Below are 24830 nucleotides of genomic sequence, written 5' to 3' on the forward strand. Positions count from 1 at the left end.
AGGAAGCCTCCAGTGGGGCTGCGCACCCATTTCACAGGGGCGACGGCAGCTACTACTGCTTTAGGGCGAGGAGTCCCCCTTAATGACATCGGTCAGGCAGCTACGTGGGTATCGCTGCACACGCACACCAAACACTACTGCCTGGACATCCAAGTCCGGAGAAACGGCTTCTTTGGCCGTTCTGTTCTCCAGGACTTTCTGGCGTGAGCTTGGTTCGCAGCCCCACCTCCAGGGTTGGTATTGCTGGGGTATCAGGAGAAGTGTGGCTCACCGGTTAGAGGCGGCAGACCCAGAAGCAGAGGTCGGCCTGGGACCAGGGTTCAATTCCTGACGCGGCAGGGTACGGGACCAATGACAGCGGGCTCGATAAATCTCGCCTGGTGCCTCTCTAACCATGGGTCCCACGCTGCAACTCTGGGCAATAGCTTGCTTAATCTCCACAACGGCCCCCTCACTGCCGGGGATGCCTGGCTTCACCTTGGGGATGCCCAATAGGGACCATCTCACAGGGAAAGCCAGGACGGGTTCCCCAGTGGTACACAGCGCCAAGAAACCCCAGGGTGAACGTGCGCTCTACAAATACATACTAACATAACATAACTAACATCTATTCTAAGGTAAGGAATCTATAACTAACTATTGCCTTCAAATGAACAAGTTACTTACCTTTGGTAATGATATACCTGTAAGAAACATAGATTAGTTATAGATTCCTTACCGCCCCACCCATCCTCTCCATTATGCGAAACCTAGGGCTAAGGTCATCCTTTTACTAAACTCCTCATTTTTGTCACTTCACAGCATAATATTGGCCACCTCACAACCCCCAGAAAATGAAAACATCACTTGCTGAACAATCACTTAGACTCCCCATAGTATTACTTCTACCCTGGTCCTTCCCTTTAGATACAAGGAAATTAGGAGGATGTAACAAATGCACGTCATCATGCTAGACCTAATTGTTTTCAATAACGGTCAACTCCTCAATCAGGGAATTGTAAGCGCGCTACTCACCCGTGAGGGTCTCAAGGCTCTTACGGGAGGGGGGATCCACAGGTCTGTTTAGTCGAAGAGCCAGGTCTTGAGGGTCTTCCTGAAGATGTTCAGGAAAGGGGTGCGTCTGTGTGCTGGTAGCTCGTTCCAGGTCTTAGCTGCAATGTGTGAGAAGGATCTTCTGGCCGCTCTTGCTCTGTGGATGCGCAGGCTTTCGGCCAGTGCGAGGATGGAGGATCGGAGGTTTCTTATGGGTACGTGGAAGTTGATTCTGTCGTTGAGGTATGTGGGTCTGTTGCTATGTAGGCATTTGTAGGCGTCGGTGAGGATTTTGAAGGTGATTCTTTTCTCCACGGGGAGCCAGTGGAGTCTTCGTCGTTGTTGGCTGATGTGCGCCTGCCGGGGGATGCCGAGGACGAGTCTGGCGGCTGTGTTCTGTATTGTCTGTAGTTTCCGTAGTACGGACTTGTTTATGCCGGTGTAGAGTGCGTTTCCATAGTCTAGTCTGCTTTTGATGAGTGCGTGGGTGACTGTCTTCCTTGATTTAGGGGGATCCATTTGAAGGTCTTGCGGAGGATTCGAAGAGTGTTGAAGCAGCTGGAGGTTATGGCTTTGACCTGTCGGTTCATGGTGAGAGATGAGTCTAGTACGATGCTGAGGTTTTTAGCGTAGTCTGTGGGGGCTGGTGGGCGTCCGAGGGCGGTCGGCCACCAGGTGTTGTCCCATGCTGAAGTGGTTGTTATAAGGACGAGGACATCTGTCTTCTCGCCGTTGAGATTCCGGCAGCTGTTGGTCATCCAGACTGCGATGCCTTGCATTTCTTTCTGGAAGTTGAGTTTGGCCGTGGTGGCGTCTTTGGTGAGGGAGAGAATGAGCTGGGTGTCATCCGTGTAGGATACGATGTTGAGGCCATGTTGTCAGACAATGGCTGCGAGGGGGGCCATGTAGACGTTAAAGAGGGTCAGGCTCAGTGATGACCCCTGTGGGACTCCGCAGGTGATTTTTGTGGGGTGGGAGCGGAAGGGTGGTATTCTGATCCTTTGGCTTCTTCCGGTGAGTAATGATCGGATCCAGTCCAGGGCTGGTCTATGTATTCCGGCTTTGTGTAGTCTGGTGACTAGTGTGCGGTGGGAGATGGTATCGAAGGCCACTGAAAGGTTGAGTAAGATGAGGGCTGCTGAGTGGCCTTCGTCCAGGAGGGTGCGAATGTCGTCTGTGGCGGTGAGTAGGGCAGTCCCTGTGCTGTGGTTGCTTCCAAATCCGGATTGGGATTGGTCGAGGATGGCATTCTCTTCGATGAATCATGTCAGTTCCCTGTTGACTGTTTTCTCTGCAACTTTGGCTGTGAAGGGGAGCAGCGAGATGGGCCGGTAGTTCTTGAGATCGGTGGGGTCAGCTGTGGGCTTCTTGAGCAGGGGCCTGACTTCTGTGCGCTTCCAGTCATCCGGGAAGGTGCCTGTTGTGAAGGTGGTGTTGATGATGCGTTGTAATTCGGGTTCGTTGGCCGCCGTGGCTCAGTGGTAGATGTGAGGAGGGCAGGGGTTGTGGAGGCCCCCGAGTGGTTGCCTTTCATGGTCAAGGCAGTGTCTGCGGTCGTGATCGGTGTCCAGTTTGAGATGGTTGGCTGGCTGGTGTCTCTGGGGGGCCGGCTGTGGTGTCTGGTGGATGGTCGACAAAGTTGTGGTAGAGGTTTTTGAGCTTGTGGTGGTAGTAGGTTCCAAGATTGTCGCAGAGGTCTTGGGACGGGGTGATATCTGTGGCTTCACTGCATGGGTTGGTGAATTCCTGAATGACACTGAAGAGTTCCTTGGAGTTGGTGGAGTTGGCGAGTGTTTTGTTGTGGATGAAATTCTTCTTGGTGGTTCTGATTTGGTGTGGTAGTCCTTCATGGCGTCCTTGTTGATGGAGTAGTTTTCGGTAGTCTTGGTGTTTCTCAGTTCTTCTCCAGGCGTCTGCAGGTGAGCCTGGCTTTCATGGGGCATTGTTTGTCGGGGTTGCGTAGTGGGGCGAGCTTGTCTGTGCATTTGGAGATCCATGTGTGGAGTCCTCTGGCTGAGATGTTTGCGACGGGTGACCAGATGAGGTTGTCTCGGATGAGGGTGGAGTTAAGTTGATCATCGGTAACCTTGCTCCAGTTCCTTCGTGGTGGGCGTGGGGCTGGTTTGGGTGCCTTGGATTTGTTGACGGCGAAGTGTACGCAGTGGTGGTCGGTCCAGGGTGGTTGTGTTGTGTAGCTGAATTGAACGCTGTTTCCTGCCACGAAGATGGGGTCGAGGATGTGTCCTGCTCTGTGGGTCGGTATGGTGATGAGTTGTTTGACTCCGATGTTGGCAAGGTTGTAACGAAGGATGGTGGAGTTGGGGTCGCTGGGGTTTTCGAGATGGAAGTTCAGGTCTCCAATCAGTATGTTGTTCATTGAGGCGATGGCGTGGGGTGCGATGAAGTCGGGGATGGTGGTGGCAAAGGGTGTCCGGGGGGCGGGGGTTCTGTAGACGAGGGTTCCTCGGAGTGTGGCTTTGGGGCTGATCTGGATCTGGAAGTGCAGGTGTTCAGCAGAGGGGAAGGTGTTGCTGGGGGTGGTGAGGCAGAGTGTGCTCTTGTGGGCGATGGCGAGGCCCCCTACCGGGTGGTCCTTCCTCTGGATCTTGTATCCGTCCAGGATGGCGGTGTTGATGTCGGGGGCGGAGGAGGCAAAGGTCCAGGTCTCTGTGAAGAAGGCGATGTCGGGCGAGAGAGAGTCAAGTAGGTTCCAGATTTCCATGGCGTGTTTGTGTACAGAGCGCACGTAAGGAGGATGCATCTTAAGGTGGAGGCGTCGGCAACATGTATGTTGATATTCACACAGTATGCAAATGTGTGCCTTTTTTTTTTTGTGGGTAACAAGGACCCCCTGATTTGGATCGTGCTCCTGGGTCAGGGAAAACAGTTTTTGTGCAAAGGTATCTACCCAGGCAGACAAATAGGAACAGGCAATGGCTATTGAAAGAAACATATGTTCATGGACAACTCATTAAAAAAGCAATGGACTGTAGTGATATCAAAAGGGTTGATTTTTAATATAATTATATAAAAAATATAAATGTGGATACATCTGATTCAATAAAAAGATAATTTCATAATATAGATAAACATGGATTATTCGAACAATATATATCAAACAAACATATCAGTATACATAAAAATTGATTTAGAAGATTTTTTCTTAAAAATAATTTCTCCAATGTAGAAAGTATATAGGGCTGTAAGTCTACGCGTTTCGACAAAAACATTTGTCTTCCTCAGGACAGTTCGATATCAGCCATTATTTCTAAAAAAAGATAAAACAAAATCACAACCACATAACAGTACATTGCAAGTGCTGCTATTCACATATGTAAGAGATAATTCTGTTTTAAGCATGCTTCTTCTTTTCTTTTATAAAAAATTCCTTTTTCTTTACATAGCCAGACTTTATATCAAAGGACAACATAGATGTGAAAACAAACGGTTGGAAAACATTAACATATTTGATAAATCTCACATTGACAAAAAACACGGGATGAATCCCGAGGATGGTCATATGGTAGAAAAGGGCGTAACATTTTTAATAGACCGGTATCTCTGGGAGATTCTGTAGTTCTAGAATTTTATACTAAAATATTTACCAAAGATTATTCCCTATTTATTTTGGCTGCATATATCACATCCATATGTAGTATTACTCGGGCAAGAGGAATTAATTATGCCTATGCTAGAGCAATTAATTTTACTATCTTCTCTGGGGAATACTAATCTAAACCTTTTAGAATTATCACTTGTGATTGACTACAAGGTCCATAAATAGTTAAGCAAAAAGGAGCAACCACATTCAAATAAGGACACTACAACAGTTTATTGACGTGTAGGATTTCATCACTAAAAAACCTTACCTAGAATAGAGAAGTTATAGGTTATTAAGTACGTGGTAGATGGGGCGGGTAAGGCACCTCTCCTTTTACTACTGGAGACGGTATGTGATGGCTGTTCAAATGAGAGAAATATGTTCATTGGAATATTATAAAATATCTCTGTAGTCTAATCAAGTAATTACAGCAGATGATATTCTTACCTGTTTAAACAGTAATCACTGCTGACTTCCTACCTCTTCCCACAAATACTCTTCACGCTTTTTTTTAAATAAAAATATAAAAAGGACAGAGTTCCTCGTTGGTTTCTTTAAAAGAGCGATGTTTCCATTTAGACTAGAGAGAAAAAGATGTATAAATCCTATTATTTCAATAGCTGCTAAAAAAGATTATGAACTTGATCTAATTACTAGATCTTAGTAGAGACTCCTAAATATTGTTGATTACCTTTTAACCAGTGAATAGAAGGACGCTGGCTAAAGTCCAACAATGGTATGTGTTTCCTTTGTTGTTCTCTCAAATGGGCCGCTCCATCTCGTACACCAGAAGGGGCGTCACAGCACGTCGCGCCCAGATCAGTTGTTTTGGGGTCAGGCGTGGCAGGTTTAGACTTATTTTTTTGGGTGGCATCAAAGGAGATCTTCGGCTGTCGATTGTCTTGCCTTACCATGGTGCCTCTGGGCTCGCCGGTTCTCAGCGCCACAGTGGTACACTACAATAAGGAATCTGCAGCTGTGCCACCGTGCAGCAGGGACCAAACGCTGTTACAAACACGAGTGCACCATATCCACGAGGTAGCACGTCGGCGATAGCCCCCAATGTGGTGCACTGAAGGAGCTGGCGCTATCGTTGGAGGAGACGTCGCAATTTACAAGAGGCTGATGTAGGTCCAGTCGTCTGTTGTGTCAAGCACACAGGCCCAGCAGTGTACTATGTCAGATAGAAATAGTGAGGTGCCCAGGATAGGAGTGTCCACACAAAGCAATCCACGTGGCAAGTACCTCGTGGAGGTGGGCAACCAGGGGGCGTGTGCGGCGCTCGCAATCGGGGGGGGGGAATCCGTGTCCGGTTAGAGCGCAATGCAGTCCACTGCGACAGAGCACTGTCAACTTCTCATATGTCCTCACACGCTCCTTCTCACCGCACTGTAGGCAAATCAGGGCGCAGCCTCAAGTCAGAGCCCTCGAACAGTATGGTATAATCCCGGCCCGCCTGCCGCATCACAGAGCAGCCGCTGGTAAAGGAGGGGGGAGGGGAGGAGGTCACTAGCGTCCTGGAATTCGTGAACTCGCCCGTACTCCCGTCAAGGTCCCGCTCCACGCACAAGCGATAGTCCGGGGGCCGGGTGTATTCCCGCTCCGGTCTAGGAGGGCAGGCAGCCACCGAATGGCGGAGGGAGAGTGCAGCCTCACGCAGGATGGGGCCGAAGAGCCGAAACGCCGCTCGAGTCCACTGCGCTTAGATCTTCTCCCAGCCTCTGTCAGGCAGCGGTGGGGGCGGCAGAGTGACCCCGCCCGCAACTCAGCAAATGTGGCGTGCGCTTCGTTACTCACAGCACGAACTTCACTGTGGGCCTGACGCCTCGTGGGACACCCTGGACTTTCCTAGTGCCACAGTCCGAGGCGCGCTACAGCAGGGGGGCCAGCAGCTTCCTCGGTGTAATCTTCCGGGTCGAATTACTCAGACTTGGCTGATCGGAGCCACAGCAAACTTTGGTCGAGTCAGGTAACTCATATGGGTAACCCAATTCCGGAGTTTCAGTGCAGTTGAAGTCCAGTAACTCAGGATTAAGATCGGATAAGTGAGTCAGGGAACAGGAGCCTCACCGAAAGGCGGCCATACTGTGTGTGAGCCCTCTAGCGCCCTTCAAAACAAATACTTTTGTAAAACCCCACGCCTTGATATATTTGCTCACGTTTCTGCACCCATTGTGATAAATGTAACACGTATGTTGATATTCACACAGTATGCAAATGTGTGCCATCATCTGGAATCGATTTGGAAGAAACCTTAAAACAGTGTAAATCACCATGTATGCTCACCACGAAGAAGAGTGAGTGAATGTACTCACACTCTCTGAAGCAATGGTGTTCTGAATATTGAAGCCCAACTTTCTCAACATGGTCCTAAAGCAGTGGCGGCTTGCAGAGGGAGTGCTGTGGGGTGGCGGGGAGGCGTCGGCAGTGCCACAGGCCATGGTGGTGGTGAAGGTCTGATGAGAGGGGAGCCAGGAGAACTGGCCGTGGGTCTTGTTCGGTGAGGCGCCTGTTGGCAGTCTCTGAGTCTTCTGGGATTGAGTGCGAGGAGCACACCTCCCCCCACCCTTTCTCCATTTGGTATTAGATAAAAACGCAGCAAGGCCTGCCAAGACGGTCCATATTGAAGAGAAGGAGTCTGGCCCCTTTAGAATTGAACCCTCCCCTTACCCCTCACTAGAAATTTCAGTCGTTATTGATGGTTCCTTTTCCATTTAAAATCTCTGCAGGACTGTCCGTTTCTCCTGCGTCCTTAGGAGGACTGAAGCTTCTCTTAAAAGGAAATTTCACTAACACGAGTGAGTTACATACTTAAAGGACATATCTGTAGAACAGGAAGCGGCGCCTTAATAAGCATTTCTCAAGAATGCACATTTCTTGAAATTAACCAAGGTATGTTAGTTTTACATAGTTTTTTAAGGATCAATATAGGTCCTCCTTTTCACCACAGGAGGGCAGCATCTCCCCAAGAATAAAACAAAACATTATTCACAGACACAGGCACATAGACCATGCTATAAATACCACAACGTCCGACTTGTTCAAATTTTACAAGAGCTGCTGCACTTTATTAATAATTTAATAAATTACATCTAAAGCTACTTTGAAAGTTGTTTCTGCTGAAATATTCCACATATTTATTGAAAATGCTTGCACTGTTGATAATCACCAATGATAACCACTAACACACATCATCGACATCTACACCCAGAACAGTGACCTATTGTTCTTAGATAAGGCCCGTACCTATGTAGAAACTTACCCCTTGACCCATTGTTCAAAACAAATACTTTTGTAAAAACTCACGCCTTGATATATTTGCTCACGTTTCTGCACCCATTGGGATAAATGTAACCTGTATGTTGATATTCACACAGTATGCAAATGTGTGCCATCATCTGAAATCGATTTGGAAGAAACCTTAGAACAGTGTACATCACCATGTATGCTCACCACGAAGAAGAGTGAGTGAATGTACTCACACTCTTTGAAGCAATGGTGATCTGAATATTGAAGCCCAACTTTCTCAACATGGTCCTATAGCAGTGGCGGCTTTCAGAGGGAGTGCTGCGGGCGGCGGGGGAGGCGTCGGCAGTGCCGGAGGCCATGGTGGTGGTGAAGGTCTGATGGTAGGGGCGTGTTCGGCGACGCGCCTGTTGGCAGCCTCTGAGTCTTCTGGGGTTGAGTGCGAGGAGCACGATCCACCCTCGCTTTTGGTATCGGAAAAAAACGCAGCAAGGCCTGCCAAGACGGTCCATAATGAAGGGAAGGAGTCTGGCCCCTTTAGAATTTAACCCTCCCCTTACCCCTCACTTAAAATTTCAGTCGTTATTGATGGTTCCTTTTCCATTTAAAATCTCTGCAGGACTGTCAGTTTCTCCTGCGTCCTAGGAGGACTGAAGCCTCTCTTAAAAGGAAATTTCACTAACACGAGTGAGTTACATACTTAAAGGACATATCTGTAGAACAGGAAACGGCGCCTTAATAAGCATTTCTCAAGAATGCACATTTCTTGAAATTAACCAACGTATGTTAGTTTTATATAGTTTTTAAAGGATCAATATAGGTCCTCCTTTTCACCACAGGAGGGCAGCATCTCCCCAAGAATAAAACAAAACATTATTCACAGACACAGGCACGTAGACCATGCTATGAAGCCACCACAACGTCCGACTTGTTCAAATTTTACTAGAGCTGCTGCACTTTATTAATAATTTAATAAATGACATCTGAAGCCACTTTGAAAGTTGTTTCTGCTGAAATATTCCACCACGCATTTATTGAAAATGCTTACACTGTTGATAATCACTAATGAGAACCACTAACACATATCATCGACATCTACACCCAGAACAGCGACCTATCGTTCTTAGATAAGGCCCATACCTATGTAGAAACTTACCCCTTGACCCATTGTTCAAAACAAATACTTTTTTTTTTTTAACATGTTATTTTCAGGTCTTTAAAAATAAACAGAAACAAACAAAGAGCAATAGGGGTACATTTAAAGGAAGGTCGCAATCAATACTCAAAATGAATAAGAAAATTCAGTTTGTTTGGCACAGACCAACATCTCCACCTACGTGTCAAGTCTCATATTCGGCAAAGAGGGATACAAATGTGGATTACTTCAAATTACATATTGTACTAGACATTGCAGAGCAAGTATAACTGATAGAGGGATGTTGGGGGGCAATGAGAAATAATACGGCGAGTTGTGTATCAGGTCATACCATTCACAGTAGGCCATGACATATGGTCTAAGGAGTCTAATACAGTTGTATCTCAATATGGCATATTCATATGGGCACTTTCTGTACATCAGTTCGAAGACATTCATTAGAGCGTGCCTTGTACAAAGTAGCTGGTCAGGTAGCACAACGAGTATACTGGCCGGGGGGGGGGGGGGGGATGCATTCAATCATCTTTATTGTGACACATGGTCCCCGTCCACATTATCAGAATTAGGATGACTTAGTAAGTAACATTGTATTGGCGCCCATATATCAGCAGGACTCGAGGTCAATGGCAGTAGTTCAGTGTACGTTTTGAATCTGTTCTTGGCAATACATAAGATCGGTCAACCACACTTTAAATTTGGGCGCTCTTCCTCTTCCCCATTTGCACGCCACTCGTCTTTTGGCTAAAAGCAGTGCCAATGCCACAAATTTACGATGCAACACTTGCACCGATTCCACACACCCCAACAGTGCAATAACAGGCGAGGGTTCCAACTCGACATTAATCATAGTAGAAAGGGCGTCAAACACCTGCTGCCAATACTCTTGTACAGCAGCACAACTCCAGGCCAAATGAAGGAAATCAGCACCAGGAGCATGACATCTGTCACATTCATCTGAGTCACACAATTTATATCTACATAATCTCGCAGGCGTGTAATACAATCTGTGTATAAAGTTGTAATGTAATATTCTAAGCCTACTACTAGAGGAAATTCGCTCAGTTTGTTGCATGCTGAACGTCCATTGTTCGTCAGTCAGTTCTATGCCCATTTCATGCTCCCAGCTCGCCTTCGCGTCAGTAGGGCGTACTTCCCTAAGTGAGCGAACCGTCTTATATATAGTGGACACCAGTCGCTTTGGCGTGGCAGTCAGCAGTATCTTATGAAGAGGGGCGAACACCTGGGGTTCTTTCGGAAAATCAGGAGTGAGCGCCTTGAACCCTTGTCGGAGCCGGATATATAAAAAGGTGTCTAGAGGAGAGCGTGGAGAGCCTGTAAGCAGGTCTTCTAGGGTGCGGAACATTCCATTTGTATATAAATCCCCCCATTTCGCAACGTGCATGCGTCCCATAAGTTTACGAAAAATAGCTTCTTGCAGTAGGGGCAGATTCGGGTGATATGCTAGAGGGAGGAGCGGTGAGTACAGGAGGGTGGTCTCTAGTAGTTTACCTAATTGGTTCCATGCATTGACCGTGCTCAATATCGTTGTCTGAGTCCTATCTTTGTCCGGGTTGGGTAGAAACAGTGCACCATCCAGTGGGACAGGTTGTGCCAACCAATGCTCTGCCGTAATCTGTGGCATATACCGAGGTTGGAAGACCCAGTAAAAGATAAAGTGGGCTTGGGTGCTGAAATAGTAGAGATCAAAATCCGGTATATCGAACCCACCCTGTGTATACGGTCTAGTCATAATTTCCCATTTCAATCGCGGCTGCTTGCCCCCTCATACCAAGCGAGTAAGGTCAGATCGGAGTTGCTGGAAGAAGTATCGTCCCGGGTAAAAGGGGATATTCAAAAATAAGTATAACAATTGCGGCAATACCACCATTTTTGTCAGTGATATTCTGCCCGCCATAGAGAGAGAAGGCGCTATCCATTTAGTAACGTTGTTAGAGAGGCGGGACATAACGGTACCATAATTTAGTCTCATAAGCTCGTCTCTGTCACTGGAGATGCGAATTCCCAGATATTTAAGTTCACCATCACACCAAGTGATGGGATAGTCCATCGAAAACCGAACAGTCGCAGGCGTCAGAGGAAATAGATAAGATTTACTCCAGTTGACGTGTATACCAGATATTCTGCCAAATCGTATAAATTCTCGAAGCACAGGGTTCAAGTTGTCTTGAGGGTCGCGGATATACAGTGTGATGTCATCTGCATACTTAGACACAAACATTTGCCTCAGAGGGCATTGTAATCCCTTGTCATTATGATGTTGCCTTAATTTAGAAGCGAGTGGTTCGACCGCCAAAGCGAAAAGCAGAGGCGATAGGGGGCATCCCTGCCTAGTGCCTCTAGTGATATGTATATCGTGGGACTGTTTCCCGTTGATAAGGACTTTAGCCACCGGTGTTTCATAGAGCAGTTTGATCCAGGAAAGGAAAATAGGCGGGAATCCCATACGTGTCATTATCTCTAGTATGTAGTCCCATTCCAGGGAATCAAAGGCCTTGGTGGCGTCCAAAAACAGAGCTGCGAGGGGCAAATCTTCCGACACATTATTCAAGACAGAAAAAAAGGTATGCAAGTTATGAGAGGTAGCCCTGCCAGGTACAAATCCAGACTGGTCAGGCAGAACTAAATTGGTCAGAAGGAGATTTAATCTGGTGGCAATAAGTTTAGCTAATATTTTGACATCACCATTAAGAAGCGACAAGGGCCGATAGGAGTCACAGCTAGTTGGGGATTTTCCTGGCTTCAACAGAGATGTGATGAGGGCAGTTCTCATAGAGGGGGGGAGACGGCCTACTTCTAAAGCATCCTCGTATATTTCCTTAAGTATTGGGGCCATAAAGTCAATGTATGTTTTATATATTTCAACGGGTATCCCATCTAGTCCAGTGGCCTTGCCCGATTGCATGCTCATAATAGCATCTCGGACTTCATCAATTTCAAATGGTGCAGCCAAAAACCGTCTCTGGGCGTCGCTAAGCCATGCTAGGGCAACGTCTTGCAGATAATCATTCAGGTCCAGAGGTTCGGACCGAGACGTAGAATATAAAGCAGTGTAATGTTGGACAAATGCGTTTAAGATTTGCGTGGTGTCTCTATACATTGTTCCATCTGTTCCTTCAAGTTCAAGTATAGTGTTCGGTGGTTGTGTCAGTCGGACTACCGATGCCGGAGCTTTCCCGGGTCTTTCCCCTTCATTATATCGTCTAGCAATCCAATATCGTCCTTTAAACTTCGCCTTCCTATCAGCTTCCTCAGCATATGCTGTGACTTTGTCCCTGATTTTTGCAGCAGTAACATTGTCAGGGTGTAAGGCTAGTGAGCTTTCTAGGGCCTTGAGTTCAGCTTCAAGTTTATGAAGTGTACCTCTGATGCTCTTGAAGACCCCCGCCCCTTTAGAGATGCATATGCCACGCAATGTGACCTTGAAGGCCTCCCAGATAGTCTCAGTCTCCGCTACGGTGCCCTTGTTCCGCTCAAAAAAACCTAGCATTTCTTCTCGTAATTCCTCCTTAAAAACAGTGTCTAAGAGGATAGTAGGTTGCAGTCGCCAAAAGAAACTGGTGAGGCATATGTCATCTGAAGCCAAAGTGAGCCGAACCGGTGCGTGGTCCGAGTAAGTTTTTGCTAAGTGTGTCACTTTCAAGATTGACGGGCAGAGGGCTGCGGATAACAGCAGGTAGTCTATGCGCGCCCATGCCGCTGCATGTGCAGTATAGTGGGTACCTTCAAGGGTAGTGGGGTGAATATGTCTCCAAGTGTCAGTGAGATTGTAATCATTAGCTATGTCGCGCATCGTAATACGGGCTTTAGTGTAGTGGTGGGGGGATGGATTAGATCTATCCACGTGTGGGTCCAGTGCCAGGTTAAAATCCCCTCCCCATATGATTTTATCAGGCCCTGTGGCTATCACTGCCGCCCATAAGTCTGTGAAAAATTGTGGATCGTCCACATTTGGCCCGTAACAACACACAAGGGTGATCGACATATGGCCTAGCCGTCCCCACATTACACAATAACGTCCACATGTGCTAGTTCTCTGATTCACTAGTGTAAATGGAGCGCCCTTTTTAACAAGGATCGCCGTTCCCCTGGCGTAAGTGGAGTAAGAAGAGAAGACAGCATGGGAAGCCCATCTACGAGCAAATGTGGGAGTGCCCTGTGGGTGAAGGTGCGTTTCCTGTAAAAGGGCGAATTGTACATTATGTCTATCAAGATATGATAACACATGTCTTTTTTTCCTGGGATCTCCCAGCCCCCGCAGATTCCATGTTAGAAAATTTGTACTAGAGCGCAGTGTCTGTTGCATTGCAGCGGGTAAAGGTAATAAAAGTGCGTGCCTTTATTCTGCCAAGGCCCTCGTATCCACAACAGGTATACCTCAGTAGTTCCCAATATCAGAGTTCTAGATATACAGCAATGTCCATACCAGAGTGTCGCATTAGGATAACCAACAGTGCCAAACAGTTTCATTACAGATAGCATCCTTCCAGAAACATCAGACCCCAAACATACCCTAACTTCATAACCGCTATGCGCATTAATCCTATGCAGTAACAATAGATCAATTAACCACTGTGCATTGTGTCCCATCCCTACCTCCCCCACCCACTGCAGCAACCCAAACTTGCCAGAATAGTCTACCTCCCCCCCACCCCCAAAACTTCCCAAGGGGTGAAACAGTCCCCAGTAGTTAACTCTGAAAAAGGGGGTATGCCCATAAGGGGAAACACATAGAAAGCGCACAGCCACGTCTCCCTCCACCAGTCCCAGGTGTCTACCGAACATCAGAAATGACCGGGGAGGGATAGTGGTCCCTGACATACATTACTACTGGATCATAGGCACTAGGTTTTCGCAGAGGAGCGTCCAATGTCCCAAACCAGGCTACGCCACATATTGCGTTAAGGGTTTACAGTCATCAAGATTAACAAGTGGCGATCCATCATCCGATCAGGCCTCATCATCAGCGTCCGGTGGACTCTCTTGTTGCGCCGCTCCCCCATCGTTGCCCCTCCGTTGAGCTTTCCTAATGACTTTTAAATATTCATCCACCTGGTGAGGTTTAGTGAAAAAACGTTGTTTCCCCTGGTGAGTAACACGAAGCTTTGCAGGATACAAGAGTGCATAGTCAATTTCCGCAGCACGAAGCTTCCGTTTGACCTCCAGGAATTTGTGACGCTCTTCTTGTACTATTGCTGTATAATCCGGGAAAATGGAAAAGTTCACTCCGTTGTAGGATAGATTTTGCTTGGCGCGGGCAGCACGTAGTGCCACGTCTCGGTCCCGATAGTTCAAAAGACCGACTAAAATTGGCCGAGGTGGAGCCCCAGGCTTGGGTACAGGGCCCAACGATCTGTGCGCCCGTTCGACTATAAATTGGGCGGAGAACGCATCAGCCCCGATGGATGTTACATAGTCCTCCATCCGCCCTGTGTCTGTGGATTCTGGAATGTCCGTGACGCGGATGTTATTGCGTCGACTACGGGCTTCCAAGTCCTCATTCTTTGCAGCGATAACTCTTAGCAGGTTGTCCATACGTGCTAGTTGGGTCGTGTGGGTGGCAGTAGTGTCGTCGTTGGTCGAGATCCTCCTCTCGGTCTCTGCTATTCGCTCTTCATGTTGGTCCACCTTATACACCAGTGCATTTATTCTGGAGGTAAGTCTATCAACCTTATCCACAACTGTGGCAAACCAGTGGCGCTTTTCCTGTACTATCTGTTGCATATGTAATTCACCAGAAGGGGCGTCACAGCACGTCGCGCCCAGATCAGTTGTTTTGGGGTCAGGCGTGGCAGGTTTAGACTTATTTTTTTGGGTGGCATCAAAGGAGATCTTCGGCTGTCGATTGTCTTGCCTTACCATGGTGCCTCTGGGCTCGCCGGTTCTCAGCGCCACAGTGGTACACTACAATAAGGAATCTGCAGCTGTGCCACCGTGCAGCAGGGACCAAACGCTGTTACAAACACGAGTGCACCATATCCACGAGGTAGCACGTCGGCGATAGCCCCCAATGTGGTGCACTGAAGGAGCTGGCGCTATCGTTGGAGGAGACGTCGCAATTTACAAGAGGCTGATGTAGGTCCAGTCGTCTGTTGTGTCAAGCACACAGGCCCAGCAGTGTACTATGTCAGATAGAAATAGTGAGGTGCCCAGGATAGGAGTGTCCACACAAAGCAATCCACGTGGCAAGTACCTCGTGGAGGTGGGCAACCAGGGGGCGTGTGCGGCGCTCGCAATCGGGGGGGGGGGAATCCGTGTCCGGTTAGAGCGCAAGGCAGTCCACTGCGACAGAGCACTGTCAACTTCTCATATGTCCTCACACGCTCCTTCTCACCGCACTGTAGGCAAATCAGGGCACAGCCTCAAGTCAGAGCCCTCGAACAGTATGGTATAATCCCGGCCCGCCTGCCGCATCACAGAGCAGCCGCTGGTAAAGGAGGGGGGAGGGGAGGAGGTCACTAGCGTCCTGGAATTCGTGAACACGCCCGTACTCCGGTCAAGGTCCCGCTCCACGCACAAGCGATAGTCCGGGGGCCGGGTGTATTCCCGCTCCGGTCTAGGAGGGCAGGCAGCCACCGAATGGCGGAGGGAGAGTGCAACCTCACGCAGGATGGGGCCGAAGAGCCGAAACGCCGCTCGAGTCCACTGCACTTAGATCTTCTCCCAGCCTCTGTCAGGCAGCGGTGGGGGCGGCAGAGTGACCCCGCCCGCAACTCAGCAAATGTGGCGTGCGCTTCGTTACTCACAGCACGATCTTCACTGTGGGCCTGACGCCTCGTGGGACACCCTGGACTTTCCTAGTGCCACAGTCCGAGGCGCGCTACAGCAGGGGGGCCAGCAGCTTCCTCGGTGTAATCTTCCAGGTCGAATTACTCAGACTTGGCTGATCGGAGCCACAGCAAACTTTGATCGAGCCAGGTAACTCATATGGGTAACCCAATTCCGGAGTTTCAGTGCAGTTGAAGTCCAGTAACTCAGGATTAAGATCGGATAAGTGAGTCAGGGAACAGGAGCCTCACCGAAAGGCGGCCATACTGTGTGTGAGCCCTCTAGCGCCCTTCAAAACAAATACTTTTGTAAAACCCCACGCCTTGATATATTTGCTCACGTTTCTGCACCCATTGTGATAAATGTAACACGTATGTTGATATTCACACAGTATGCAAATGTGTGCCATCATCTTGAATCGATTTGTAAGAAACCCTAAAACAGTGTAAATCACCATTTATGCTCACCACGAAGAGTGAGTGAATGCACTCACACTCTCTGAAGCAAAGGTGATCTGAATATTGAAACCCAACTTTCTCAACATGGTCCTAAAGCAATGGCGGCTCGCAGAGAGAGAGCCGCGGGGCGTCGGGGGAGGGGCAGGGTAGGGGGTTAGTGGACTCGGACTTACGACAGAATGGAGTAAAGTAAATAAATAAATAAAACTTTTTACCTTGTCTGCACTGCATCCCCGAGTTGGCGATGCAAGGTTTCAGGTTTCTTTATTTTTGCATAGTTAATTAAAACCATTGCAATATAAATACTTTAAACAAGCGATAACAATTTTGACAGTCAATGTGATGTCATTCATCTTTGCTGCCTTTTTCATTATTGAAATAGTGAAAGGCAATCTTCAGATACAACCCAGTTAAAACCCAAAGATAGAAAATTCTTCGCAATATAAAATCAGAATTAATTATAATCACAAAAAATGTCATTAAGTAGCTGGATGCTGTAAGCTGCAGTCTTGTATTTATTAGCTCCAGCCTTGTATTCCCTTTTATCAAGTCTTGTTAATTATGTCATTTGAAGTTATCTCCACTTGTTGCAGGGGTTATCCCTTTACTGCTGGCAGTGTGTCCTTGGAGTGGTCTGGCTTGAGACATGTTCCCGTCCGCAGCACAGCCTGTAGAGTCAAGGCCTTATAAGACTTTTGGCGTTTTGGGCATTTTTTTGTTCGGCCAGCAAGAGGAATTTTACCACTCTGCAGTTTAGTTGTATATTTTCTGGATTTAAGCAGGCTAGCACTGCTTGCCTCCTGGTGCACATGCCATTCTGTTTGAGAGGTTCTTTTAGAAGCTGTTGCCGTGCTTGTTGAAATTTCTTGCATAAGCAGATTAGATGTAAAATGTCACCTTGCTTGGTATTACACAACTTGCACGGCTCTTGTGCTAATGTCCTCAGCCATGGTGGTAAATGTTGAGCGCATGGGAAGATTCCCAATCTGTGCCTTGAAAAGTTAATTTTTATGGACTTAGGGTAACCCTGGTTGAAAAATATTTGTGGACAAGTGATTTGTAGGAGTTGAGGGTCATCCAGGCATCAGATCTATTTGAGAAGCTTGCCTTGTCCTCCACCAAGGAGATTTGTTTTATGGTCTTCCAGACTAGTTTTGTGAAGTTAGAATAGCCAGGTTGTGCATCCCAGAGTCCCGTAAGTTTGGTAGATTCAAGGGCTACTGAAGATAGCTTCTGGCTTGGGAGTGCTCCCTATGCTGTATATCATACCACAGCAGGTAGTTTAGCGTGTTTGTAGTGGCACTTCTAATCTTGTGCCAACAAATGATATAAGATCCATACCTGGCTAGAACTTGTCATAGAAGGCCAAACTCCAACCTTATTTGAGTAGGTGATGTGTAGGGCGGAAGGCAGAACATAGTTCTATAGGCTTTGACCTTTGTGTTATCCAGCTCCTTTGCATCTCTTTCCCTCGTTGCCTCGCTACCATAAGCGATAGAGGGGAGTAATTTAGCCTGGACTACCTTCAGAAGTGGAGTCCTAGTCGGTCCCATCAATTTATTTGCAAGATTTTTAATCGTCAAAGCAATCAGCAGACCTTTCCTTCTTGCTTCCTCTTTCTGGCGCCAAAACGACCCTTCCTTATCGAATAGGACTCTTAGGTACCTATATTCATGAACTGGGTCGGGTTTTGTGCCACCAAAGAACCAATTTCTCTCGAGGTTCTTTTTGTTATTTATCGACATTGTTCGAGTCTTGCTCAGATTTATTTTGAATTTTTTTCTGTGGCATAGTTCTGCATTTCTGTCAGTAGATGCTGGAGACTAACGTAAGTGTGACTAAGCAGAACTACGTCATCTGCATACATGAGATTGGACAATATTTTTCCTCCTAACCTCGGTGAATGAGAGTTGCATGCGTCAAGCACCTTTGGGAGGTCAGCCATGAATAGATTAAACTGGGTGGGTGCACACATCCCTGTTTCAAACCTTTGGTTGTGGGAACTTTCAAAGAGATGTGAGTACCGCCACCTAGTTTCACCTGCACCCAAGTATCTGTGTGTAGACGCTTCAGCATTTTTAGAATAGGCTGTGGTATGCCCCATTGCGCCAGTTTCCCCCACAGTCTTCCCCTTTCTACATTATTGAAAGCAGCACTAAAGTCAATATAACATAGGTGTAAAGGTTGTTTAGAGGCTTTGGCTGCTTCGATTATTAATGAAATTGTAAGGATGTTTGTAGATATGCTGGCCATTTTGCGAAAGCCGGTCTGGTTCAGCGGTATTATCAAGTTTGCCTCAACCCAGTTTATAAGCTCCTCTAGTATGGTGCCCGCAAAGTATTTTGCTTCATTGTCTATCAGGGCTACTAGTCGATCATTTTTGGGCTCAGCCTTGTCTACCTTTTGGCACTATTGTCAAGCCCTTCCAGGATTCGGTATTCTGTTTACCCGGCTGACTTCCAGAAATAGGGGTTGCAGAATATCAGCCCAGTCTTCACTCTTTCCTTTAAACAGGGCAGGTGGAATGCCGTTCGGTCCTGGAGCCCCTTCTTTCCTTCTTTTAGCAATCTGCTTTTAGATTAAGAGGGACAGGAGGCCGCTAACTGCGCCTGATGGACTGTTTTCTTTAGGTGGAATCTCCTGCTCCCTCATCTCAGTTTTGCTTGCTCCGGCTTGTTCTTCTGACGTACGGCTATTGGCTATTTGTGTTCCAGCACCTTCTATTTGATTGCTAAAGTGTGTAGAAAGGAATGTTACCCAGTTTAATTCCGAAATATATGACCCAATACCCTTATGATGTGGATGGATAAACCCATTCACAGTTTCCAGAAGCGATGCAGCGCGTGCAAGGTAAATAGTTTCATTTATTTATTTACTTACTTTACTCCATTACATCGTAAGTTCAAGTCCACTACCCCCCCACCCTGCCCCTCCCCCGCCTCACCGCCCCCCAGCACTCCCTCTGCAAGCCGCCACTGTCCTAAAGAAGGCCACCTGACTCATATAAGCAACACTTAGGCCGAAACATGTCAACTCCCACAAGGTGCAGTGGGCCAATCACCAATTCACTTTTAATCCTGTCTCTATCCTGACCTATAAAAGCTTTTCTATACATGATAGGATATATTCTTAACCACTAGTCACGCTTCATGACTGCAAACCATCTAGAAAGTCTCCCTCCTGGTGGAGGTTGGTTAGTCACTTGGAGAACAGAACCCTCAAGTGAATACGACCCGATGATGACACTATCCACCTGACTACACGAGCATAGAAAAAATATATACTGTGCACCGTGAAAGTGTGGTTGAGCGTCTCGATACAACTTTTGTGAGACTTTGCTTCTTTGACCTTGGTGATTCATTCCGTTATGAAAATTAACCTATCAATATTGGAAGCTGAATGAATCTCTGCTTCTCTCTCTTCTATTGATTTGTGGCATATTCGGTTGCATTTACTATTGCCCGGTTATATGATCCATTTCAAATTAGGGCAATTCTTTGCTTTTTTGGCTTTCTCGACTTGTCCTATCCCTTTGAAGTTATTACTCTTATCGGTCGAAAGTGATATTCCATTTGCTCAGTGACTTGTTGGCCAGGAGATACTACAGTCCTTTATTTGTGTACTTATGGTTTTTTTTGCAAACTAGTTTGGAGTGATTGGTGGCCAATGGCTCACTTGTGAGGGTGAGTCATTGTTAGCTGTATAAGATTTGCAGTTTCAATTGATATCATCCTCAAAAGGAGCAGGATTATTAGAGTGCACCTTATCCTCATTGTTTAGGTTTCTCTGAGCTGTTTGATTGAAGTTCTGTCTCCTTTAGTTATTAGTCTCCCCTCGTGAATTCCAAGACCTTCTGTTAAACATTGTCCTTCGATGAGCGAACATGTTTGGTTGATGATTTGGAAGAACTACTATTTTCCTGTTTTTCTTTGACTGGTTACGGCCCTCTTGCATAGTCTCACTTCCATTGGTGTTTCCAACAACTTTGTTACTAAGGTCTCAGGGAAGAATTATTTGGTGGCTTTAGTCAGTGCTGCACTAATCAATCCATTTTGCAGAGTGTCATCAGCTAATGTGGCTGCATCTTCTTTATGCTGCATTGTATCCCCATCTGTTATTCCAGTTAATTCCACATCCACCTATAAATTTTGTATTCTTGTTCCATTATATCCGGTAGTGTGGACAGTTTACCAATCACTGGCTGACAATGGCAATACTCCTCCAGCTTTGTGTTTTCAGATTTCACTTTGTAAACTAAACTATTCAGATTGGTCAGTTTTCAATCTGTGGACCTAATGTATGCTATGGTTTGGTGTGCTAAAATCTATGTTTCTAACTTATCTACATGCAGCTGTGTTGAGCACACTATGGAACACAAGACTGAATTTATGCGCTGACCACCACTGTGCCTAACGTTCCTGAGCTCAGTGTTATACCATTGATGTGGTCCATCTGAAGTAGTATTTCCTCTTTGCAAATTTTCCTTATGTGGCATATTTGGGAATATTATTTTTCTGTACTTTCCAAATGGAGACCACTCTGGCACAATTCCACCACTGGACATTTTGCAATTTCACAGCACACCCGTCCTTGCTCACTTCTTCCATACAGTGTGCAGGGCCATATCTCAACTTCCTCTTGATCCTCCTTGCCTCTGGTATTTTCACTCACACATAATCACCCATTTCTAAAAACACACTCTTCTTCCCTCTTTTGACATTGTAGCATTTCTCACTACTGCTCCTCGCCAACTCAATGTCATGTGCCCCAAGTTTTGCAGATTTCACCATGGCCAAGTTGTTTAACCAGGCAGGCCTCAACAAATCCCGAGAGATCCTACCTCTCACCGCAGTAAGAGGAGAAATTCCAGTCACACTATGGGGAGTCCGACAATATGACTAAAGCATGGCTCGTACAGCATCACCCACTTCGACACCCAAAGTACAGCCCCTCTCACACAGTCCGAAATCATTCTATTGGCTCTCTTAACTTGACCATTTCCCTGGGGATCGTAAAGACTGCATCTTTTATGTTTGATGCCAGCCCCTTTTAAAAACTCTCCTATTTCAGAAGTAACAAATTGTACACCATTTCCAGAGAAAATCTCTGACGGAAATCCTTCCCTTTCAAAAAAACATCAGTAAGAAAACTGATAACATTCTTTGTATTGGGTTTACCAAAAACTTTACTTCAAGCTAGTAAGACAAATGGTCAACCAACACTAAGGCAAACCTCTGAGCTGGTGGAAGGATATGAAATGGTCCAAGAAAATCAATACTCACCCTCTTCCACACCTTCCAGGGAACCTCAGGGATGCTCATAGGCAGTATGACACACCTTAGCCCTTTGTAATTTTCCACATAATTGGACCACGTACCAACTCTTTCTTCCACATCTTGGTCCATCCTGGGCTACCAGAAAATCGCTCTTAACCTCCGCTTGGTCATCGTCATACCTAGCTGACCCTCACGGCTGATGTCAATAAGCCTTTCTCTAATAACACATGGGGGTACCAATTGGCCATTCTGAACAGTCACCCATCTTCCAAAGAAAGTTTAGATTGAACCTTACTAAAAGGTTGAAGATCAACAGTCAGGCAACCTTCTCTTGAACACCTATTTCTAGTGTACTCCGGAACTTTCCCCAACATCAAATCATGATCCAAGGCAGATCTCCACTCTCTTTCACTAACACACTTGACTTTCAAGGAAAACACTTTGGCCACTAAACATTCAGGGTCCTCTTGGTCTTCTACCACTTCTTCCACTCCAGCAATAGGCAGCTTGGATAAACAGTCTGCCTTCTTATTCTTACCTCCCAGAATGTATTCCACCAAGAAATTGTACTCTGACAGCTTGACACTTAGCCTTACCAAACTAGCAGGAGCCTTCAAAGAGTTAACATTTCTTCCACTTAAAATGGGAATAAATGGTTTGTGATCCGATCTTAATTTAAATCTAGTGCCCCAAACATAGGCTTCGAAACGCTCAATAGCCCAAACACAAGCAAGCATCTCACGCTCAATAACCGAGTACTGCCATTCAGTGGCCTTGAGCGTGCGAGAAGCAAAAGCCACAGTGCAGGCACAGTCACCATGAGACAGCACAGCTCCGAAGCCCACCGAACACGAATCCACAGTTATAATCCGAGTTTCACTAGGACTAAATGGACATACAAAAGAAGCATTGGCTAATCTTCCTTTAATTTTGTTAAAGGCAAACATCTGTCATTCACTCCATACAAAATTGTACTTTTTCGTCAATATAGCAAACAGAGGTTCAACAATGGTTGAACATTTTTTGACAAATTTTGAATAGTACTCACACATTCTTGAAAATGCTCTCACCTGTTCCTTATCAACAGGAGCAGATACTTTTTAAATAGCCTCTAACAATCCTAGTCTGGGACCAACGCCTTTGCCTAATATGACATGACTCAAGTATTCTACTTCACTCACACCAAACACACATTTATCCTTCCTAACTTTGAGGCCTTTTTTCATTCATAGCATCCAATACTGCACTCAGCCTCTTGAGGTGTTCAGAATCATCCTTACTAAAAACCAACACATCGTTCTAGAAACCAGTACACCAACCAACTCCTTCACAAATTCACTCATGACCCTTTGAAAAACCACAGCAGCGGAAGTGAGACCGAAAAGCATCCGGATGAACTGGTACATACCATAGGGTGTTATGAATGCAGTAAGATGACTTGACTGTTGAGCGAGAACAACCTGATGGTTTGCAGAACGTAAGTCAAGTTTTGAAAACACCTTAGCTCCTGACAAGGTACGCATCATTTCTTCTATTTCGGGTAGGAGATACCCATCCACCCAGATTGATTGGTTTAAGCTCCTCATATCAATGCATATTCCTATTTTGTTCTTCTCCCTTGCCACCACAATAGGCAAAAGCCATAAGAAAAACTCGATTAGTTTGATGATGCTGTTCCTGTGTAAATCGTTGAGCACACTCTTCAAACTATCCCTTAAACTCAAAGGCACCCCTCTCAGTTTGTACTTCATGGGAACACACCTCTCGTTTACCCTGATTACATGCTCAAATCCTTTCAATATATCCAATTGCTCACTAAATATGTTGCTGAGACTCCCAAGAAAAGCTTGCATGTTGTCTCCCTGTCCATTCGACTCATCATCAATAATCAACAATACTTGATGCACACCACCCGGCCCCATCCTCGTCACCAGTAATACAACTTCGCAAGGAGGTGTAAAAGCAGGTGGTCAGTCGTGGTAAGTGTAGCTCATTTAATTAAGTACAGCATTACAGGCAGCTGCTCAAGAGCACATCTACAACTCCCCAGCTCACAGCACCAACCGTCCCGACATTCCGACGAGCATTCATTCCCCCTGGCGCGCCTGCAGGTGGAAGTACCAAGAGCTGGCTGACCACTAGCCCCCGGTCCTAGCTGAAGATGATTGAGGACACAACAGTGTGCTTTCATATTTTAGCAGTATGTTTCCATAAGCACTAATCTAGCAGTACATAGTTCTAATACATTCATGGCATACATACATTTATTATGTTCTGGGATTCCGGCACTTAAGATGTGCAATCACCGGATTAGTGCATTGTGGGTTGGTAGTTTTGTTTAGCTTAATCAAGGCAAACGCAACACATCACAGGGTGTCAATCAAACACATCACAGGGTGTCAATCAAGGACTCATTGAGAAATAGCGCGAAGGGAGGGTTTAACAACAAGCAAGATGGGAGGGCTACAGCTGGTATCGACGCCGTTTAGGTTGTTGGTTCACAAGATTGAAGACATGTAGTAGAAGCCACCGACCTCGAGAGCAAGGTAATAAAGACATATTGTCTAGTGGTATTAATGTTAGAACAGCAAGGGGAGAGGGGAGAGTACTACACTGATATTTAATCTTTGATTCTTGTCATGTATAAACGGGAGGATTAAATGTAACAAAGGGCTTTTGGGTAACATGGTCTCGTGTCAGACCGATTTTGAGCTTTTCATGGTTATCTGATTTGATTTTTTGCACGGGAGGGTTAGGTGATGTTTATGTAATTTGAAGTAGCATTCTGTGTCATTTGTTAAATTGCAGCGTGCTTAGATATATTTTTTGACGTGGCCTTTTCTAAATTTATTACAGTACCCCTGACGAAGAACTAATGGACAGTTCGAAATGCATTGGGTTTTATTGTGGCGTGGTCGAAGGAATGTTGAACGCACGTGTTTATGTTTAAGCTTTTTGCAACATAAGACATTTGAAAATGCATATTAAAACATTTCTTATCATATCATCTCGCTGTCTCTGGAGTGAATATTATAAAAGTTGAAAAATATGGAGCATTCAAAGGTTATAAAATCATCGGATTAAACATGGATTACTTGGGACAAATTTGAAAAATTGGGAGAATTCACGAAGAGTTTCTTCTCACTTCTGCAGTGCATCAGCCAGGGACGCAAACCGCGTTCCCTTTTCTGAATTAGTTTCCAAAGATGCCCACCAAGCCCCGGGCCAAAAACTCATGGGAACCCCCTTGCAAAACCAAAGGGTTTTGAATAAAT

Source organism: Lissotriton helveticus, chromosome 5_1 (assembly GCF_964261635.1).
Source record: "Lissotriton helveticus chromosome 5_1, aLisHel1.1, whole genome shotgun sequence".
Lineage (NCBI taxonomy): Eukaryota > Metazoa > Chordata > Amphibia > Caudata > Salamandridae > Lissotriton > Lissotriton helveticus.